Source organism: Galeopterus variegatus, unplaced genomic scaffold (genome assembly GCF_000696425.1).
Source record: "Galeopterus variegatus unplaced genomic scaffold, G_variegatus-3.0.2 Scaffold619, whole genome shotgun sequence".
Classification (NCBI taxonomy): domain Eukaryota; kingdom Metazoa; phylum Chordata; class Mammalia; order Dermoptera; family Cynocephalidae; genus Galeopterus; species Galeopterus variegatus.
Genome location: NW_007726730.1, coordinates 523,337 through 531,236, shown reverse-complemented (window position 1 = coordinate 531,236; position 7,900 = coordinate 523,337). Strand labels below are relative to the sequence as shown.

The following is a 7,900-nucleotide window of genomic DNA, read 5'->3' as shown; positions in this document are numbered from 1 at the left end:
AGCAAACCAGCCATCCCTATATAGGATCCGAACCTGCGGCCTTGGTGTTATCAGCACCGCACTCTACCGAGTGAGCCACGGGCCGGCCCATCTCTCTATAAATCTTAACCAACCACAGGACAGTGGTGGAGTCTCTATGGTTCTGGTGGCTGCCTGATTCATGAATTGTTCTTTGTTCAATTAAGCTCTATTAAATTTAATTTGCCTAAAGTTTTTCTTTTAACAATCTTATATTAATACATTTAAACTTCTTTCTGTAATGATCATATGCTTGGTATATTATTTTATATTTTTGATATAATAAGAAATATATTTTGTCTTTGTCCCCAGTTCCTGGCACAGAAATCTTAAGGACCTTGAAATTTTGTAAGGGATAGGTTGTCTTTTGTTTATAAAAGCCCTGTGATCACACCTGAATTTATGCTAATGAGATGACTTAGGATGGGGCCCCTAGACAGCCTCAGGGTGGAACTGATCACCAGAAAGACCAAGTCTATACTGATCTAACCACCACACATTCTACACAATTATTGAAAATCAACATTGTACCCCACATGTGTGTATAATAAAAAAAAAAAAAAGAAAGAAAGACCAAGTGATTAGAAGGTTGGAACTTTCAGCCCCACCCACCAACCTCTGGAAAGGGGGTGGCTGGAGATTAAGCTCTATAAAAATTCCTGTGTTATAACACCAAGGTCAAGGGTTCGGACCCCATACCATCCAGTCACCAAGAAAACAAAAACAAAAACTCCTAAACAACAAGATTTGGTGAGCTTTCAGATTCCTGAACACGGTGGTGCTGGGAGGGTGGTGTGCCCAGAGAGTGATACCAAAAAGCAAGTCCAGCTGCCTGCTGCCAAACAAAAACGAATGACTCAAAAGTCAAATGTTGGCGAAGAAGGAAGTCAATTTTATTCAGGAATACTGGTGGCCTGAGGGAGATGTTAGGCTAACCCATTTCCCCAGTAAACCAGAAGGAGATGGCCAGACCAAAACCATCTCCTTCTGGTTTTCTAGGGATGACTTCTGAGTCATTTGTTTATGTTTGGCAGCAGGCAACCAGACTAGGGTTTCAGTAACAGATTTTTTAAAAAAAAAAAAAGATGACCGGTAAGGGGATCCCAACCCTTGGCTTGGTGTTGTCAGCACCACGCTCATCCAGTGAGCCAACTGGCCATCCCTATATAGGATCCAAACCCGTTGCCTTGGTGTTATCAGCACCACACTCTCCCGAGAGAGCCCGAGTTCTGTTGTTGATGTACCAATTAATGTATGGCTTGCTAACTCTGAGTGATCCACCTGTTGCCAATCAACTGTTAGGACAATAGGTAAACAAATGCCCTTGGTCCTCCACTACTCCCAAAAGCTATGTCCTCCATCACGTCAAAAAGTTCCATTCAGCTCATCATGGGACCTGAATGTAGGAGTGCATCCAGATGAGACAATGTTGGGCTCAGAGGAACTTCCTAAAGGCAAGCACCAAAAGTGTTCACAAAGGAAACAAACTGTACTCGCTGAGAAACAACTGCAAGATTTAAACCTCTTGTTCAATAAGAACCTATATACAAACCCCAGCCTTAAGAAATAAAAGGCCTCAAAAATGAACACACATCCAGCAGTATTGCAGGTTTGGTTCAAGAAGCACAGAGCAAAACTCAACAAAGCAAAATTCAAGCCTGTTTAATAACCACAAGAAGCTCAGCCACAGAGATGACCTGAAGATGGAATTGAGACTACTTTCTTCCTAGAGAAATGTGGACACACCACTCAGATCCCCTAATGATGCCTATCCTGAAGCCCTAGTTTATACAGATCATCTGGCACCCTCATGACAACTCAGTTTACGCCTCACTTTTACGGTCCACACAGATCACTCTGGCCACAAAAAATAGTCCATTTTGGCTGCTGCCAGGATCCAAACATACACTGCCTCTATTCCATTTTGGAATCCCAAGTTTGTTCTCCAAGCTTTGATTCTGATTCTTTTGGCTCTTCCTCTGTACAAAGTAGAGAGAGAAGCCAGACCCGAGAGGTCACATGTTGTAATAATTTGTAATGATTCCCATATAAGAGGATATTTTTTAGCAATAAGGAGCAAACTAGAGATATACATGGACTGGCCTGTTAGCTCACTTGGGAGAGCCTGGTGCTGATAATACTAAGTTCAAGGATTCAGATACCTATGCTGGACCGCTGCCAAAATTGATCCTTTTTTATTTTAAAAATTAAAAATAGAGATATGCACAACATGGATGGGTTTTGAAAACATTAAGTGAAGAAAAAAAGACACAAAAGACCACCAGCTGTATGATCCCATTTATATGAATTCCTAGAGTAGAAAAAACTGTAGTAGCAAAAAGATTAGTGGCTGCCCATGTGGTGGAAAGAACTGAATAGAAAGAGGCACAAAACAAATTTATCAGGGTGATGGAACTGCTTCATGTCTTAATTAGGGCGGCAGTTACCTGGGTGTATAAATTCATCAAAACACATAGAACTGCATGTCTAAATTCTGCACATTTTATTTTATATAAATTATACCTCAGAAAAAAATATTACATTTTTTAAAAGTTTCATTACAGATTAACCCCTACATCATCCTGATTCAGCACAAAGCAGTAAAATTTTTCTTAAAATCACAGTTTTGGGTGTTTTTTTTTAGCATGCATTTCTGAGTTCCTTCTTTCCTTGTGGTTACTTGATATTTTGAACCTTGGTTATTGGGTTATGTACATTATTTACATAAGTGTAAAGCTGTTTTTCAGACCCTGAGAAACCAAGGAAGACATTAATGAGCTAGGCTGACTCCATCCTGAAGCAAATCAAAATTCTGCAGGACCCTAAGGTAACATTAAGTACGAGAACAAGAAGCCAGACAAAGCCTTGGTGGGCGTTTGCACCTGGCCTCTTACACGTAGTCCCTGCAGCTGGCGTCTTTCTATTACTCCTTCTTTCCATTCATTTCTTCCTGCTTTCCGTTCCCTCAACTTCCTTCTTAAAAACCTCTCAGTCTGAAGCCTGGGCCCTTCTTTTTTTTACTGGCTCCCATCTCCTGCTACTGCGTTCCTTGCTAACTCAGACTCCCCCACCTGGCCTTCCTGATGGGCTTAGACCATGTTAACACCTCTTCAGCTTCAGAGCCTTTGCAGCAGTTGTTTGTTCTACCTGGAATACTTTCTCTTGTCTGGTTGCCTAAATCCCTCATTTCCTTAGAGTCTTTGCTCAAGTGTCATCTTTTTAACAGGGCTTCATCCATTTGAAACCCAACTGACCCACCTTCACATCAGCACTCCTAATGCCTCTTGACCTTCTATATTTTTTTTCCAAGGCACTGACCACCACTAAACAGACCATATGGTTTCCTTCATTTTTTTTTTCTTTTTTTTTTCTTTTTTTCGTGACCGGCAACGGATCGCAACCCTCAGTGTCGCGCACCCGGACCGGACCGGGACCGGCAATGTGATTGCAACCCTCGGTGTCGCGCCCGTACCAGGGACCGGCAACGGGATTGCAACCCTCGGTGTTGCGCCCGCACCTCACTCAGCCAATGAGCGGGAACCGGTCTCCACATGGGATCCGAAGCCTCAGCGGGAGCGCCGCCGCACTCTCAAGCAGCGCACTCTCCAGTGCGCCACGGGTAAGGCCCCTGGGCCCTTCTTACTTAAGGAAATGCTTTTTAGTCAGGGACTCTCCTGCCATTTCCAGGGGAAGAACATGCAGATGTCCTGCCACTGGCCCACACACGGGGCCTGGAAATGCTGCGCCTGGGAGCAGGCTCCAGGCTGGACCTGCCCTGTTTTGAAAACAACTCACGTGTTTTCAAAAATTAACAATAAATCATCTCAAAGATGAAAAAAAAACAAACAAACCCTCAGTCAATCTGAGTCTTTAAGATGGTTTTAGTGTGGCAATCCCCTTCAGGTTACTGAGGAGATAGCTTAGTTTGCTGTCTCCTCAGGTCTGAATAAAACTGACTTCCTATCGCACTAACATCTGACGTTTGAGTTGTTGTTTTTGTTTGGTAGCAGGCAGCTGGAGTTGGGTTTGGTAACAAGAGGGCATGGAAGTTCCCTACGCCACTCTCCATACCTTGCCCTACGCATGTCTTTCATCTGGCTGTCCCCGAGTTGTACCCTTCAAAATAAACCGGTAAATGTAAATAAAGTGTTTTCCTGAGTTTTGTGAGCTGTTCTAGCAAATTGTCAAGCCCTTGGAGGGGATTGTAGGAACCCCCAATTTATACAGAGGCCTGGACTTCAGATTGGCATCTACAGTGGGGGCAGTCTTGTGGGATTGAACTCTTAACTTGTGGGATCTGATGCTAACTCCAGGTAGACAGTGTCAGAATTTAATTAAATTGGAGGACACCCAGACAGTGTTCGGAGAGGTGGAGAATTTCTTGGTGTGGAAAAGCCCATATATTTGTTGTCAGAAATGTTGTGCGAATCTAGAAAAAGACTCTGTTTTTTTCCAGAATTTCTGTTTTCCTTTTTCCCCACTCTCATTTTGCTTTAGACATGTATCTTGTAAACACAGTAGTCTCCCCTTATCTGCTGTTTTGCTTTTTGTGGTTTCAGTTATCTGCTGTACACTATGTTAAGTAAAAATTATCAGAGGTCGTTGTTTTGGACTAAGTTCCTGCACTAGGTCCCAACAGACCAGACTAAAAACCAAAATGGAGTCACCCCTGCTAAGTTCCACATCACTTAGGTTGTGGTCTGACCTACCATGAAGTCAGGAGAGAGCGATAACAGCCAATTTCCCAAACAGGCCAGTTCAATCTTCAAATATTGGCTGGCCAGTTAGCTCAGTTGGTTAGATCATGTTGTTATAATAGCAAGATCCCCTATGAGCCAATAATAATAATAATAATAGTAAATCATCAATAGGTATGACAATGAAGTTCCCTCTGCTTTAATCCTGACACAAAAGAGGCAGCCTAAAGTAACCTGATGTGAACTAGTCAGTTATTTTTCTATTGTTCTGCCTCCTGGTCTCCACCTTAAAAGGAAAGTAACTTGGGGCCGGCCCGTGGCTCACTCGGAAGAGTGTGGTGCTGATAACACCAAGGCCAGGGGTTCGGATCCCACATAGGGATGGCCGGTTCGCTCACTGGCTGAGCGTGGTGCTGACAACACCAAGTCAAGGGTTAAGATCCCCTTACCGGTCATCTTTTAAAAAAAAAAAAAAAAGACAAGGAAAGTAACTTTGAAATGACTAATCTGCTTTTTGTTCTTTGTTTCTGTTTTCTTCAGCCTTTTCTATTTTTGAAAGCCTTTGTTATTTGTAATAAACTTTGGAGCACTTCTCTGACTCTGTCAGATGGTGTTTTCCAGGTTGATCCTCACATTTGGCTCCCAAAAAACTTTAAAAAATTATTTCTAGGCCGGCCCGTGGCTCACTTGGGAGAGTGCGGTGCTGATAACACCAAGGCCAGGGGTTCGGATCCTATATAGGGATGGCCGGTTAGCTCACTGGCTGAGCGTGGTGCTGACAACACCAAGTCAAGGGTTGAGATCCCCTTACCGGTCATCTTTTTAAAAAAAAAAAAATTATTTCTGCCTCCATAGCCTTAACTTTGGTGGACAACTACAGTAAGATATTTTGAGAGAGACCACAGTCACATAATTTTCATTATAGTATATTGTTATAAGTGTTCTGTTTTATTATTAGTTATGGTTGTTAATCTCTTACTGTGCCTAATTCATAAATTTTATCATAGGTAGGTATGTGTAGGAAAAAACATAGTATATACAGGGTTCAGTACTATTTGCAGTTTCAGGCGTCCACTGGAGGTCTAGGAGTGTATCCCCCACAGGTGATGGGGGAACAACTAGTATATGGCCGTGAATTAGGATTTATATTTTTAGCCTAATCTGAGAGCCTGAACTTTAATATGGGAATTTAATCGATTCACTTTTTTTGTGGTTACTGGTTGATGTCTTCACCTATCTTATTTTATGTTATCCACTTATCATGCATTCTTGTTCCTTCTTCATCACCATCATCTCACTTCTCTCATAAATTGACTCCACATTTTCTATGTAGTTGTCTTGGGTTTGGGGGGGGAGGGGGCAGCTGGCCACTGCGGGGATCTGAAGCCTTGACCTTGGTGTTATTGGCACCATGATCTATCACGTGAGCTAACCAGCCAGCCCCTATCTAGTTGTTTAAAAGTTGTATACCTTAATCCTATTCTTTAAGTGGTTACCCTTAAATTTTAAGCTGTATATTTAGGTTGTATTTTTCTATGACATCTAAGGTTAATTGGTGTCTGTGTCCTTTTCCTGAATAAGGTAACAACCTCAGAGTGCTTTTGTTTTCTTCCCCACCCCAACCATCTCCATGTGACTATCTTTTTTTTTTTTTTCCCCTTTTTGTCTTTTTTCGTGACCGGTAACGGGATCGCAACCCTCGGTGTCACGCCCGCACCGTGCTCAACCAGTGAGCGGACTGGTCTCTATATGGGATCTGAACCCTTGGCGGGAGCGCCGCAGCACTCCCAAGCGCCGCACTCTACCGAGTGCGCCACCGGGCCGGCCCTCCATGTGACTATCTTGACAGCTTTTTATCTTTGCAAATCCCCTTACATGTCTTGTGATACTCTTTCTTGTTTCCTTACACTGGTATGGATTTATTCTCCCTCCCCACCTCCCATCATTTCATGAAATTTTATAAGCATCAGCTTTAATTCTTGCTGAATAAACTGAGATAGTATATAGCTTCAGGTAGGTACTGTTATCTCTCAATAATAAAAAGTTGTGTCAAACTTTTTGTCTTGTTCTTGTTAACTTGGATAGGATGTTTACTTGCTTTGTCATTCTCTTAGCTCCCAGTAGGATTGTCATTTACCATTAGACCATGAGAAAATTGGCAAACATGTGCCAGAAGATAACAGCATTTTGTTTGCTCTTCATGACTTCTGTTCATCTTTGGCCACACTCTGTACCTGATAGTTGTATATACATTCATCTACATTCACATAGGGACTTACCTATTATACTGAACACTTTTGGTTGCCTTTTTTCTCATCCACAAGTTTCCATGGGCTCGCCGGTTAGCTCACTTTGGAGAGTGTGGTGTTAGTAATACCAAGGTCATGGGTTCAGAGCCGCTTACCAGCCAGCCATGAAAAATAAAAAAACAAACTTGAAATCACATAAATGAATGAATTTAGAGAACATAGAATTCATAGTAGTATCTGGTGGATCTTGGACGTGACCAGTGCCATTTTGCACACAATAAGCACAAAATAGTCACCAGCCCCTCCCTTTGTAAGAAACCCCATGATTTCTGAGAAACAGAAACCCTTTTGCTTCCACAAGGGCACAGTTCTCCACCCTGGTCGCATAGTTTCCACATGAGCATAATGCTCCTCCTTGATTGTATCAGCCAGCCCTTGGCACCTAACTTTCTGACAAGTAAAAGTTACTGGGGCTGTCTGGTTAGCTCAGTTGGTTAGAGAGTGGTCCTGATAAAAGTTACTGGATGCTGGGCCAGCCCGTGGCTCACTTGGGAGAGTGTGGTGCTGATAACACCAAGGCCACGGGTTCAGATCCCATATAGGGATGGCTGGTTCACTCACTTCAGAGAGCGTGGTGCTGACAACACCAAGTCAAGGGTTAAGATCCCCTTACCCGTCATCTTTAAAAAAAAAAAAAGTTACTGGGTGCTGGACTTCATTGCCAGAAAAATGGTGGAATCTTCTCTGGAGATGTCTCAGGAGAGAACAAGCTGCTCTCCTTACAAACTGCTTGAACGTACTTCATTCATTTCTTCAACACATATTTAACAAGTGCCTGGGATGTGCCAGACTCTGTTCTATGCACTAGGGATACAGCTGTGAAGAAGAAAGAAACTAACTCTTGTTGTCATGGAGGTCGGGGGTGGGGGAGATAGA

At 42.8% G+C, this 7,900-nt stretch overlaps 1 pseudogene; it reads left to right on the top strand.

Moving 5' to 3' along the window:
- Nucleotides 1–1,444: 1,444 nt before the first annotated feature.
- LOC103588809 lies at nt 1,445–2,056 on the top strand (annotated as a pseudogene).
- Nucleotides 2,057–7,900: the final 5,844 nt, after the last annotated feature.